General features: G+C 39.7%; 1 protein-coding gene and 1 pseudogene across 5 annotated transcripts in view; one reads left to right on the top strand and one right to left on the bottom strand.

Annotated features, from left to right (window-relative positions):
• Window positions 1-15,228, bottom strand: part of NDUFAF2 (NADH:ubiquinone oxidoreductase complex assembly factor 2) — a 309,065-nt gene that overhangs the window by 223,859 nt on the left and 69,978 nt on the right. The gene's annotated exons all lie outside the window — the stretch shown is intronic.
• LOC145517074 (prohibitin 1 pseudogene) lies at window positions 11,655-13,771 on the top strand (annotated as a pseudogene). The gene is made up of 2 exons (XR_014061957.1): window positions 11,655-11,778; window positions 12,024-13,771. The product of XR_014061957.1 is annotated as a prohibitin 1 pseudogene (transcript).

The following is a 15,228-nucleotide window of genomic DNA, read 5'->3' as shown; positions in this document are numbered from 1 at the left end:
GTTTGAAAGAACAAGGCAAAGATCTTAGAAGTAGCAAGGGAGTGGTACTTGTCTGAGTATATACTTTTGAATAAGTCTGAAAACATGCTTATGTTCTATATATTCAAAAAGTTAAATCAACATAGTGTGAAAGGAAAATAAAGGAAATGAAAGCGAGCTGAAACAAATAAGCCCAACTTTATTTCAGACCAAAAACACAACCACACTGAATGGGGAAAGAAAAGAAAGAACGATAGCAGGTAACTTAGGAACATGGTATTTGCATATGTACCCTAAGTCTTGGGCAGGAAAAGACCTACAGATACATCAACTGTTTATAGTATCTTTGTTTTCTGTAGTGGTATGGGTAAGGCAATTCTGAAACTACTTTAGATACATGATTCAGCAAATGTGTATATGTATTAATGTTACTGGAAGCCAGGGTTCTCATTGTGGAAGGATATACAGACATGCAATGGGAAAAGGCAAAAAAGACCAGGAGTCAGATTGAAGCTGGAGATACGGGCTACTTATGATAAATAAGATAGACATGTATTTGTACACAGATATATGTATTTTCACATATACATGTATACATTTTTCTGGTTCTATTTGCAGAAAGAACCTAGAAGCAAAGGCCTTAGTAGCAATAAGGATTCCCAGTGCTCAAATCTTGGTCTCTATGCCATCATCCATCAAAAGAAATCAAGATTCCTCAGAAAAATGGTTGATTTCAGGCCTAGGGCTGGGTGGATTCAAGGGGAGCCTAGAACATCTTGCTAAGTCAAAAAAACAAGAGTTTTAAATTGTCAAAGTGTGAAAGGGAGATGTGCAAGGGAGATGTGACCCTTTTAGGGAGTCTCTGAGGCTAAACTGTTTTAATAATGCCAAGATTTTTTTCCTCTTTTATTTTAATTTTTTCATAAATGTACAATGGACTTTTCCAGAGGTTACATGATATGTGATATAGTAACACACTGAATGAGGAAACAGATATGAAAAATCCACCTATCTTTTATTAAGTCACACATTAGGAGGATTTGCATATAAAACAAAGCAATGCTACTCTTTTCACTAAATGTTTCTGTTTTGGAAAGTATAGTTATTTCTGATCAAAATATATTCTTTACATAAATATGTAATGGATTTATTAGGGTTATTTTTAATGAATTATTAAATCATCATTTTGTAACCATTCTGATAAAGAATGGTTCTGGTCAGAATCATTAAGAGGAGAGGATTCTGTCTTTTGTTTTTTTTATAAATTTATTTATTTTAGTTGGGGGCTAATTACTTTACAATATTGTAATAGTTTTTGCCATACATTTGGATGTAATTTCCCTTTCCTCTACATATAGGGTGTCCCTACACATTGGAAAGCTAAATAAAACTTATTTGGTTAGAAATTTACAAAATTTCTAATTTGGTACCTCAAATACTGCTTTCCTAGGGTCTCAGTGACCCTACTGATGAGTAAGACCCTTGACAGGTACCAGTCTGAGGCAAGTGACACCAATGGTCCAGAAGAATGAAACGGCAGACTTAGACGTTTCTCCTTACTTGGGCCACTGCCCCTTTCCTAATCCATCCACACAGGTTAGGAAAAATATTTAAGCAGACTGTAATCTCTAAATGTTGAAGCATCAGAACTTATAAGATATCTACCACAGTGGAGAAGAAGCTTTCTTCCATGAGTACCAAATCAAAGATGGAGGCCTATGTTGGTTGTGGCCCACAGGCACATGCGATCCTGGTGAAAGTTTTCAACCAGCTGTCTACTTCCAGCCCAATACTTCCCACTGGTGGAGCATTGCGAAGAGAATGAATGGAATTCAGAGGCGACTTTGGGGTGGAAAGAGAGACTGGGCTGAGTAAAGTGACACATCTCTGGGATAGCTATCCCCTTGAAAACAAGCAAGATTCAGGCGTTTGATGCCTGACAGGAGCCCCTGGCTTGGAGGAATGGTAATGAAGCAGGCAGGATGGCCAACTAAGATCTCTGCTGCCTGACTGATGTCTGGTCCTTTACCCCAGTGGCAGAGATCAGTGCAAACCAGGTAATAATTCTAAATCAGTCTGTGTGATGATGTATAGAAGACTGAATTTTGCATACGAAAGGAGGCTTAGAAGTGTCAATGCATAATATATGAAAGCATGGGCTACTGAAAGCCAAGACCCATACTATATATGTTAGATTTGGGTACTTTAAACCTTGTTATTCTGAACTCTTGTACATTTTTTAAAAAATATCAATTAAGAGTACTAAATAAGAATTCTTACACTGAAAATCATTTTCCCATTTGACTTACAGCATAATTTGACTGAAGTTACTCGGAGGTAACATTTTTTTTTTACTATGGACCTGCTATGTACCAGGCAATGTTTATGTGCCCTTGATATATTATCTGTTATCTTTAAAATAATCTTTTACAGATGAGGAAAATGAGACATAAGGTGGTTAGCTTATCTAAATACACACAACTAATTAAAGTAGTAGAGCCAGTATTTGCCCCTAAGCTATTTTTGGACTCCCAACAGTAAGCATTTTCCATTTAACACTTTAAAATTAGCATTTACAAAGTCTGCACATAGTATCATTATAGATATCCAATTAAAAACTAATATTTTACTTATAACTATCTTAAGCTATTATTTTCCCATAGTGATCAAATGAGGCATTCCTGCTTGAAAATGAGATGATTGTATAATTTGACATATTCTACATATATTTATGTGAGCATCGAAGACTATCTCAGCAGGTCTCAGCTGGTAATACTTTTTTAAAAGTAATTAAAGAGGCCTTCCAGATAAGCTCTCAGAATTTTTTAAGACTGCCAACTAGTTCAATGGATTACCTAAAATCTTATTAGCTTCCCCATTCTTACAGGTTTCCCAATCTAAGGAATCTCAGCTTCTTCTATCTTAGAAAATCTGAAATTATATAAAAATGCTTGGTTATTCTAAAATGCCTTATAAATATGGTTTAACTTTTCAGAACCCAAAAGCTGAAAGGTCTTAAACTATACCCAGAAAAACAGCAGAAAAATCGCAAGGGATCTACTTCCTTTATTACCATAAACATTTTGTGGCAAGTTTATAGCACAACAATATTCTTTTGTTTAAGTCTGACTTCATAAATTTTTCAAAGGCCGTAAATAACATTTGTAAAATTTAGGTCTGAAAGTACACAGGAAGAACATCAAAATTTAAGACAAAAAAAGATGAACCTACTGCCAATAAATAAACTCTTATTTACTGTCTTTTTTTAGAGTTCCATAGTAATATTATATGCAGAGTACATCATGCGAAATGCCGGGATGGGTGAATCACAAGCTGGGGTTGCTTGGAGAAATATCAACAACCTCAGATATGCAGATGACATCACTCTAATGGCAGAAAGTGAAGAGGAACTAAAGGGCGTCTTGATTAGGGTGAAAGAGGAGAGAGAAAAAGCTGGCTTGAAACTCAACATTAAAAAAAGGATGATCATGGCATTGGGTCCTATCACTTCATGGCAAATAGAAGGGGAAAAAGTGGAAGGAGTGACAGATTTTATTTTCTTGGGCTTTAAAACCACTGCAGATGGTGACTGCAGCCATGAAACTGAAAGATGCTTGCTCCTTGGAAAGAAAGCTATGACAAACCTAGGTAAAATATTAAAAAGCAGATATATCACTTTGCCCACAAAAGTCCGTATAGTCAAAGCTACAGTTTTTCCAGTAGTCATGTACAGGTGTGAGAGTTGGACCATAAAGAAGGCTGAGTGCTGAAGAATTGATAGTTTTGAATTGTGGTGCTGGAGAAGACTCTTGAGAATCCCCTGGACAGCAAGGAGATCAAAACAGTCAACCCTAAAGGAAATCAACCCTGAATATTCACTAGAAAGACTGATACTGAAGCTGAAACTCCAGTACTTTGGCCACCTGATGTGAAGAGCTGAAACGCTGGAAAAGATCCTAATGCTGGGAAAGACTGAAGGCAAAAGAAGAAAGGGGCAGCAGAGGATGAGATGGTTAGAGAGCATCACCAACTCAAAGCACATGAATTGCACAAACTCCAGGAGACAGTGAAGGACGGAGGAACCTGGCATGCTGCAGTCCATGGGGTCACAAAGATCGTACATGACTAAGCAACTGAACAACCAACAACAGTAATATTATAAGCAAATATAACTTGAAAATTCTCAAAATGTTATTCAACCAATAAGGTGGTTTAATCGCTAAGTCATGTCCAACTCCTGTGACCCCATGGACTATAGCCTACCAGACTCCTCTGTCCATGGGATTCTCCAGGCAAGAACACTCGAGTGGGTTGCCATTTCCTTCTCCAGGGGATCTTCCTGACCTAGGAATTGAACTCTGGTCTCTTGCACTGCAGGCAGATTCTTTACCAACTGAGCTATGAGGGAAGTCCCTATATATTGAAGAGTCTATTACAATAATCTAAAAAAAGATTCAAAGTCAAAAGTTAAGTAGGTTTTCCGATTCTAGTCCCAAATCAGGCACATACATCTTAGAAATGCCCAGTATTTTACTTCATTTATGTCCTTTTCATTACTGTGGAAATCAAACATTGAAAATAGCTATGTTTTAAAAAAATAAAGACACCTGAATGTTCTGTATAAAATCACCTATTCTCCAAACTGCAAGGAATTTTTTATGCTCAGAAAAAGTGCAGCTGTAATTACACTTGTCTCTCACCCCTAAAAGAATTAATCATTAAAAAGGAAAATTCAAATGTTGGATTCATACTATTTATGAACATACATAATAATGTGTTCACTTTGAAGAGCTGAAAGAGAAGCAGCCTTCTGGTTTTGATTGATGTTTAGGAAATCAGTATCTTGAAAGTATTTTATTCATCTAATATATTCTACAGTTCTTTGTAGAGCTAAATTATATTCAATATATAAAGTATATTTATATTGAGAATTTGAGCATTTGAAAGAAATAACACAAAAAACTAACATTTGATGATTCTGCTATAACTATGTCTGAATCATGACAGATGAGTTAAATGTCTTAAATACACATAAAAAGGGAAGGAAAGGAGGGTATAAAATTTTTTTAGCCAAATTAAACAGGCTTTAAGACATATGGAAATTTCAGGTTTTAAAAAGACTGTTCTTACAATGAGGAAATTTATGATTGACTGAATTTTTTTTTTTTTTCATTTTGAAGTGAAAGTTGCTAGCTAAAGCAAACAAATTCCAATCTGCTGCTGCTAAGTCACTTCAGTTGTGTCTGACTCTGTGCGACCCCATAGATGGCAGCCCACCAGGCTCTGCCGTCCCTGGGATTCTCCAGGCAAGAACACTGGAGTGGGTTGCCATTTCCTTCTCCAATGCATGAAAGTGAAAAGCGAAAGTGAAGTCACTCAGTCGTGTCTGACTCTTAGCGACCCCATGGACTGCAGCCCACCAGGCTCCTCCGTCCATAGGATTCTCCAGGCAAAAGTACTGGAGTGGGGTGCCACTGCCTTCTCCATCCTTAATATAAAAAGGAATAATATTTTCTCCTCTCAAAATGAGGAAACACTCATAGTGTTGTAAAACAAATATAATCAAAGTATTTGATTTCCACTTGAATACTTGGGGTTGTCAATAGAGAGGTAAAGAGAGAAGCTGAAGGAATTAATTTTTAAAAGTGGCAAATATTATTAAAATTTAGAGAATTATTAAACTATGACATACCACTTGCAAAGCTTGGGACTACCTCAAATTTTATTTTCAGATTTGAAAGGTAGATGACATGGCTGATCATTTGATTAATATTTTGACCCAAACAGTTTCACAGAAATCAAAGAGTTCTTGGCCATCTCTCAAAGATCATAAAAGCATCAAGGACTGCACTGTCAGCTACCATGACTAATTCACAAAACAGATGGCAATTTTAAATATGGATAATTTAGTGAAAACAGTATATTTTGTGATGTGCTAGTCTTAATTTTAAAATATATATATATTTAGTTATTAGTCTATGAAATTACTAATATCCTTCATTAATCTATTTAGTTTGGTTAACTTCAGGCACTACTTATGAATAAACAGAAATCTATTCTGATATAGAAAGAGACCATATATACTCATCTAATGAAACATGATATATTCATCTATTTAACAGGAACTGGTATTGACCTAACAGAAGCAGAAGATATTAAGAAGAGGTGGCAAGAATACACAGAAGAACTGTACAAAAAAGATCTTCATGACCCAGATAATCACGATGGTGTGATCACTCACCTAGAGCCAGACACCCTGGAATGTGAAGTCAAGTGGGCCTTAGGAAGCATCACTATGAAGAAAGCTAGTGGAGGTGATGGAATTCCAGTTGAGCTATTTCAAATCCTGAAAGATGATGCTGTGAAAGTGCTGCACTCAATATGCCAGCAAATTTGGAAAACTTAGCAGTGGCCACAGGACTGGAAAAGGTCAGTTTTCGTTCCAATCCCTAAGAAAGGCAATGCCAAAGAATGCTCAAACTACTGCACAATTACACTCATCTCACATGCTGGTAAAGTAATGCTCATAATTCTCCAAGCCAGGCTTCAGTAATACGTGAACCATGAACTTCCAGATGTTCAAGCTGGTTTTAGAAAAGGCAGAGGAACCAGAGATCAAATTGCCAATATCCGCTGGATCATCGAAAAAGCAAGAGAGTTCTAGAAAAACATCTATTTCTGCTTTATTGACTATGCCAAAGCCTTTGACTGTGTGGATCACAATAAACTGTGGAAAATTCTGAAAGAGATGGGAATACCAGACCATCTGACCTGTCTCTTGAGACACCTGTATGCAGGTCAGGAAGCAACAGTTAGAACTGGACATGGAACAACAGACTGGTTCCAAATAGGAAAAGGAGTACGTCAAGGCTGTATATTGTCACCCTGCTTACTTAACTTATATGCAGAGTACATCATGAGAAACGCTGGGCTGGAAGAAACACAAGCTGGAATCAAGATTGCCGGGAGAAATATCCATAACCTCAGATATGCGGATGACACCACCCTTATGGCAGAAAGTGAAGAAGAACTAAAGAGCCTCTTGAGGAAGGTGAAAGAGGAGAGTGAAAAAGTTGCTTAAAGCTCAACGTTCAGAAAACTAAGATCATGGCATCTGGTCCCATCACTTCACGGCAAATAGATGGGGAAACAGTGGAAACAGTGTCAGACTTTATTTTTGGGGGCTCCAGAATCACTGCTGATGGTGACTGCAGCCATGAAATTAAAAGATGTTTACTCCTTGGAAGGAAGGTTATGACCAACCTAGATAGCATATTTAAAAGCAGAGACGTTACTTTGCCAACAAAAGTCCATCTAGTCAAGGCTATGGTTTTTCCAGTGGTCATGTATGGATGTGAGAGTTGGATGGTGAAGAAAGCTGAGCGCCAAAGAATTGATGCTTTTGAACTGTGGTGTTGGAGAAGACTCTTGAGAGTCCCTTGGACTGCAAGGAGATCCAATCAATCCATCCTAAAAGAGATCATTCCTGGGTGTTCATTGGAAGGACTGATGCTGAAGCTGAAACTCCAATACTTTGGCCACCTCATGCGAAGAGCTGACTCATTGGAAAAGACCCTAATGCTGGGTAGGATTGGGGGCGGGAAGAGAAGGGGATGACAGAGGATGAGATGGTTGGATGGCATCACCGACTCGATGGACATGGGTTTGAGTAGACTCCGTGAGTTGGTGATGGACCGAGAGGCCTGGCGTGCTGCAGTTCATGGGTTCGCAAGGAGTCGGACACAACTGAGCGACTGAGCTGAACTGAATTGATACTAGTATTTGTGAACCAGATTTCTGAGTATAAAAACTGGGCTCAGTTGGTAAGAGACTGAGGTGTCAATAATTTTCAACCTCTTGTTTTTAAAACTGCCTTCTTTAGTAGGTGAATTTATGAAACTGTTCAAAGCAGAGCTTCTCTGATTGAGGCAGGCAGGGGTTCAAACTACAATTTACTTTTTCGCTCCTCCCCTTCCCTGGAGACAACCTCCTTACACTGTTAGAGTGCCAAGAAGCGCTGTGCAATTCACTGATGCAGACCACGTACTGCACTTCTGAAACTGCAAAATCCACCCATGAACATATATTCGTTCTCCAGACAAAATCAAGACCTTGTAAATAGCAGAAAGACCATCATATTGCTTCTCTTCCTACCCGATCTTTCACGTAGTTAATCCTGTGATCTGTCAGAAACTCCTGAGTGATCTGTGTAAGACAATGCAGGATTGTTTCTTAAATTTCATACCCTAAGGAGTGGTGGTGGTGTAATTGCTAAATTGTGTCCAACTCGTGCAACCTCATGGACTGTAGCCCACCAGACTCCCCTGTCCATGGGATTTTCCAGGCAAGAATACTGGAGTGGGTTGTCAATTTGCTTCTCCAGAGGATCTTCCCAACCCAGGGATTGAACCCAGGTCTCCTGCACTGCAGGCAGATTCTTTCCTGACAGCTACCAGGGAAGCCCTAAGGAGATACAGGCCTACTTCAGCTGTGGAGTACTTTAAGATGAGTGTCTCCAAATTACTGTGCACAAGAATGTGGGGACTGTCTCTAGTCAAGAGTATACTGGTAATGCACATCAGGATATTACCTGCAAGAGAATCAAATAACTGGACTTAAAATCTCTCTTTTAGTAGCAATAAATGGTAAAGCTTAACATTTTTTTCCTAAGCCTTGCTACTTCTTTATAAGCTTCCAGAGTCCAGAGACAATATAATTTAGCAACATATCAATAACATTTTGCTAATGTGGTTTTATTCATCAGTATTATATGATTCATTCAGAAGAGCAGAATCATATTTATTGAGCAACATTTATGTGCATAGTACTTAGTTGACACTTTTACCTCCCACATCCTCCTTTCCCTTTGGGCCGAGAGCAACTTAATTACTGTATGACAACAGCACCACCTATTGGTTGGCAAAGGGCTCATAACAATCCAAAATCTACCTGCTTCCTTGCCCTTCAGAAAGACTAAAGCATACTTTGGGCTCTTCTTTTATGCCACCTTTTATTATTAAACCCACTTGAAAAAATTTTCAGCTGAGTTAAACCTACTTAAAAAAGTTTATATATATATATGTGTGTGTATATATATATATATGTGTATATATATATATATATATACACACACATATTCTTTTCTTTTCCTTCATCTCTCCTTTTAGAAAACTGTAGAGTTCCCTGGTGGCTCAGATGGTAAAGAATCTATCTGGAATTGGGGTTTGATTCCTGGGTTAGGAAGACCCCCTGGAGAAGAAAATGGCAACCCACTGAAGTGTTCTTGCCTGGAGAATTCCATGGACAGAGTAGCCTGGCCGGCTACAGTCCATGGGGTTGCAAAAAGTCAGACACAACTGAGCAACTAATATCTCACGTCCTTCAGAGTTATTGCAACTCTCTTAATTCCATTACTAACCAATATGTATTTTTGCTGCTGCTAAGTCACTTCAGTCGTGTCCGACTCTGTGCGACCCCACAGACAGCAGCCCACCAGGCTCCCCCCTCCCTGGGATTCTCCAGGCAAGAACACTGGAGTATGTTGCCATTTCCTTCTCCAAAGCACGAAAGTGAAAAGTGAAAGTGAAGTCGCTCAGTCATGTCCAACTCTTAGCAACCCCATGGACTACAGCCTACCAGGCTCCTCCGTCCATGGGATTTTCCAGGCAAGAGTACTGGAGTGGGTTGCCATGGCCTTCTCTGGTGTTTTTGCTAACATGCAGCAATTCAGATGAATTGAGGGTTAGAAGGGATTTGAGAATTATTCTGGAAACTGAACCACCATTTATAATACAATTACTATTGAAAAATGTGTTCAATTTAAGCAAGCTGCTTATGTGGAACTTTTGGAATTCAAGTAGGTTGAGAACTTGCTTTAAAACAAAAATATAAAAGTATTAAGACCTCACTGTGGTTTCCAAGGCAAATGCAGGAATAGAATTCTGATACAAAACTATATTGCATATACCTTCCCCCTTTTTAGAGTTGATGAACATCTGCCTTGTTCTGTGGAATCTGAATCTTTCAGTACACACACTGGAATACTCAAAAAAATGATGATATATATTGCTACTCTGCAGAGGCTCATTAAAGTTACACCAATGATATTAGGTAATAGTAAATCTCATTATTTTAACTTCATCTCTATGATGAAAATTACCAGGATTACATCTATAACTCTAACCACTTCAGTTCAGTCCCTCATTTGTGTCCGACTCTTTGCGACCCCATGGACTGCAGCACACCAGGCCTCCCTGTCTAAATAACCACTTAATGAGCACCAATCATGAACTGATGTCCTTACACTTCTGTTACATAGAGCTTTGTATCTTTCTGTAATACATCCTTAGTATCTAGCCCCTGAAGTTGTTCTGTCTTCATGGTAAGCTCTGTAAGTTCTCATGTGTGGGAATACCGTGTTGAAGAAGGGAAATAAGACACCCCAAGCTAAGTGATCAATATGAAGCAACTTTTTAAAATGTAGTTTATTTGTTTTGGGGTTTTTCTTGGCTTCGTGGCACAGCATGTGAGATCTTAGTTCCTCAACCAGGAATCAAATCCGTGCCCCTTGCAGTGGAAGTATGGAGTCTTAACCAACTGGACCGCCAGTGAAGTACCAATAGGAGGTCATTTTTGTTTTGGTACCAGTCAAGCAGCAAAGGTTTTGTCCCTTGGCCTTTCCCCTGAAACTTAGTTCTAGAAACTGCTCCTGATAACCTGATTTGAATCCAATTTGTTACAGGCAGGGGAATGCTATATGCCTCTGCTCCATATACATTGTAATCATAACTGCTCTCACCTGTCTGGACAGAATCTATTCTTGGTGGAAAGACAGATCCTACTCCTGTACACCAATTCCACGGTCTACTGAAACTTGTCTAAGGCTTAAGGATGATGTCAAGTGCCCAAGTTGCCAAGCCCTCTGTAGCCTTGCAAATCTCCTGTCTAGGACTAACATCAGGACTTGGAAACCTATGGTCTGGTCTGTTGATTAATCAGTCGTTACGACATCTGGGTTTCCCAGGTGGCTCAGTGGTAAAGAATCCGCCTGCCAATGCAGGAGACACAGGTGACTCATGTTCTATTCCTGGGTCAGGAAGATCCCCTGGAATAGCAAATGGCCAGCCACTCCAGTACTTCTGCCTGGGACAGAGGAGCCCAGTGGCTACAGTCCAAGGTGTCACAAACAGTCAGACACGGCTGAGCAGGAGCACTCCTCTTCCCTCCTAAGACATCCACCTGTCCTGAGCCTCAACTGCTTTTCCCTTAAAATCTCTCAAATCTTTTGATTGTACTATTGGTTTACTCACTTTCTAATTCAAAAACTTTAATTGTTTTTATAATATTAATATGAATATACTTCACATTATATTTTTCTTGTTAAATTGGTCAATATTATGTTTTTTACAACAAATTTTTAAAAATCATTTTAAGACAATTTCAATTGATTTTACTACTGCTCGCCATCCATAATGCAAACTTTCAACAAAATACATAAATACCTATTAATGTTCCTCTAATTTATTCTTTTTATATCATTACACCCCTCCCACCCAGGCCCTTCTTGTTTCACGTCTATATTAATAGAAAAACCTCTCTAATCATACTATATCATATTTCTTTCTTACATAACCATCCTGGGTAGACATTCAGGTAAATCAGTCATTTAAGGATCCATGTTGATGGCTATTCAGCCACTGTCAACATATGACTTTCAAGGTTTCCTGAGCACTGCCATTTCACTCAGCCAAAAAGAAGAGAGGGCCCTGAGAAACATATATGCAGAGTTTTATTGGCCAGGTCAGGAAGTGACTCACATTACTTCCACTCACAGTGCACTAGGAAAAAACCCTAGTCATTAAAAAACTAACTACACCTAATTTTAAAAGATGCTGGTAAATGTAGTCTAGCTGTGTGTTCAGGAAGGAGAAAGTGGATTTTAGTGGAAAGTAGTGGTCTCTACAAATATATTCCTGAATAAAGCCAAATCAACAAAGAAACTGAGATGTGGAGGTCAGAGTGGAAGCAGGTGTGAGTGGGTCCAGCCAAAGGAGACACGGCTGCCTAAGTATTTGAGTCCATTGGCAAGTTTCGCCTGGCCTTAGCCGTTGCAGGAGGCGTGGTGAACTCTGCCCTGTATAATATGGATGCTGGGCACAGAGCTGTCATCTTTGATGGGTTCAGTGGAGTGCAGGACATTGTCATAGGAGAAGGGACTCACTTCCTCATCCCTTGGGTACAAAAACCAATTATCTTTGACTGCCGCTCTCAACCATGTAATGTGCCAGTAAACACTGACAGCAAAGATTTGCAGAATGTCATCATCACCCTGCCCATCCTCTTCCGGCAGGTGGCTAGCCAGCTTCCCCGCATCTTCCCCAGAATTGGAGAGGACTATGATGAGAGTGTGCTGCCAGTCCATCACTACAGAGATCCTCCAGTCTGTGGTGGCTTGGCTGGAGAACTGATCACCCAGAGAAAGCTGGCCCCCAGACAGGTGAGCGATGACCTCACAGAGCAAGCAGCGACCTTTGGGCTCATCCTGGATGACCTGTCCTTGATGAATCTTGACCTTCGGGAAGTTCACAGAGCGGTGGAAGCCAAACAGGTGGCTCAGCAGGAAGCAGAGAGGGACAGATTTGTGGAGGAAAAGGCTGAGCAGCAAAAGAAGGAAGCCATCATCTCCACGGAGGGTGACTCCAAGGCAGCGGAGCTGATGGCCAACTTGCTCGCCACTGCCACCGCAGGCGACAGCCTGATCCAGCTGTGCAAGGGGGAGGCTGCGGAGGACGTGGCATACGAGCTGTCGCGCTCATGGAATATCACCTACCTGCCCGGCCAGCAGTTGGTGCCCCTCCCGCTGCCCCAGTGAGGCCCACACCTCCTGGGCCATCTGGACCACAGCCCCAAAGATGTTCAGCACCACCTTCCTTCTGCGGCCCCAGAAATCACTGTGAAACTTCATGATTGGCTTAAAGTGAAGAAAATAAAAGTAAAATCACTTCAGATCTCTTACTCAATCAGATTAAGCTCTTTGATTCTTCTCATTTCCATCCCCTTTTTTTCAATCCACCTTCCTATCCAAAATTGCCAAGTACCTACACAGACCAGCTTGGCTCTTGTCTTTGGGGCCAGCTGGTACTCCAGCCCAGGCATTGGCAATTGGCAGAAGAAAGGCAGGGCTTTGCGTGTGACGAGTAAACTTGTAGCCTCCAACCAACCCTCTATTCAGGATTTGAGGAAGATGGCACACGCAGATGAATGGTCAACACAGGCCTCAGATTTCTCCAGTGGTTCCTGCACAGACCCAGCTGAAGAGAGGTGCTGGGGAAGGTCAGAGAGGAAGTGATCCATCTTTTACCATAAAGCTGATGCTCTTTAACTACGGGGCCAGCGGAAGCAGGTGTGTACAAACAGCACAGATTGAAGAATCTGCCTCCATGAAGGTGGGTGGGCCTGATTTGCTGCCCTCCCCAGAATCCTGGAATGGACTTGGATAGTGAGAGCAGGCCTAGACTGAGATGAGAGTCCTGTGGCCTTCCTCTCCACCTCCCACCTTTGTGTCTCAAATACCCGGTGGATTTCCAGCTTGAAGGATTGCATCTGCCCAGGGCTGCACGGGACTGCCAAAGACGTGTGCATCCAGTGTTCCTGTCTCCCTAGTTCAGAGACTGCCCTTCTAGAGGGCTCTGTCCCTGTACATTGAAGGAAATGACCATGGGAAGAAGAGATTTATGTAAACTACTATCAATAAATGACACCCAGACCTTCTAGCTCAAAAAAAAAAAAAAAAAAAAAACCCCAAAGAAACAGAATACCAGACCGTGTCATTTTGGCCCATAGACAAACTCCCCCCCCCTTTAACTGAATTATGGTTGACTCAAAATATTAGTTTCAGGTGTACAACAGAGTGATTTGTTATTTTTAAGGATTTTACTCCATATAAAAATATTGGCTATATTCACTGTGCTGCACATTACATTTTTGTAACCTACTTTATACCTAGTAGTTTGTACCTCTTAATCCACTCCACCCATCTTGTCCCTCCTTCTAATACTCAAAACTGTTTTCACTGAATTAAAAATCTGGTGAAATACCATTACCCATATTTTAGTGCAATTATAAGAAATACTTCAGGAAAAAAATGTAGCAAATCTATCAAGTGATGTTGTAAAAGACACCTGTTTCATTACACTGTATAATATCTACATAGGAAAGCCGTGGGAAACTCATATCAGATATGAGTACTGAGGATAATAAAAAACAAATATCATTTTTCTTTTACAGGACTAGGAAAAATTAACAACACTGACCCAGTGTTATTATTGATGGTGCAGAAAAATTTACAAGCTCTTATACTATTGGGAAAGTAAATCAGCCAGTATGAACTGTGTGACCAACTGTTTCCTTTTCTGGACAGACGACCAAGAAGCTCAGCAGAATGTTCACAAATTATCTCTAGCAGGGGAATTACAAGAAATTTTGTACGTTTTTGATTGGCTGGCTTTTTAAAAATAAGAAACATGTATTTTTTAAGAAATAAAAGCAAAAAGAGGCTATTTTCATTTTTATAAACTAAAAATTAGTCATACTCCTCCAAGATAGTTGTTTAGATGATTGATTGCATAGCCACTGTGAAGTTCTGACTGGAAGGTTTTCCTTTTTGAATTTGCTGCTATAAAGCTCAGAGTTACATTTGTGGTTCACTCTTAGAAAATGTGCAGGTAACAAGAGTTTATGTGAGAGCCTTATACCTGGCTCCACTTTCCCCTCATGCTGATTTCCCTCTCCTTTCACTGCAATTTTATGTCTTTGTCTTTGAGTCCTCAATCTCATGTCTTCTCCAGAAGGCAGAGAATTATCTTATACAGCGGTTTTATTGTGTCACAACTCTATCACTCTTTGTATACAAAACTTAAAGATTCTACTCCATGTATTTTTCTTAAAAGCAAAAATCAAAATTCTTCACCTCATTTACAAAAAAAAATCTAAATAGAAAATATAGTTATAATAATTAGCATGTATTTATATAAACACACACACAAACACATAGGTCAAACACTTTACTATATATGGGAGAAAGAGAAGGTTCAAATTGCTCACAGTCTAGTTCAGTGGTGCCAGTATTTTTTCACTATGACTCACATCAATCTAATGGCCTCACATTCCCGGAGGCACACCAAGACACATTGTATGTACAGTTCTCAGTATGATAGTAACAACTTTGGCTCTTTGGCTATTACTGATCTG

The sequence above is a fragment of the Giraffa tippelskirchi genome, chromosome 8 (assembly GCF_054371585.1).
Source record: "Giraffa tippelskirchi isolate mGirTip1 chromosome 8, T2T-mGirTip1v1.2.pri, whole genome shotgun sequence".
NCBI classification, from domain to species: Eukaryota; Metazoa; Chordata; class Mammalia; order Artiodactyla; family Giraffidae; genus Giraffa; species Giraffa tippelskirchi.
This window is presented reverse-complemented; position numbering and strand designations above follow the sequence as displayed.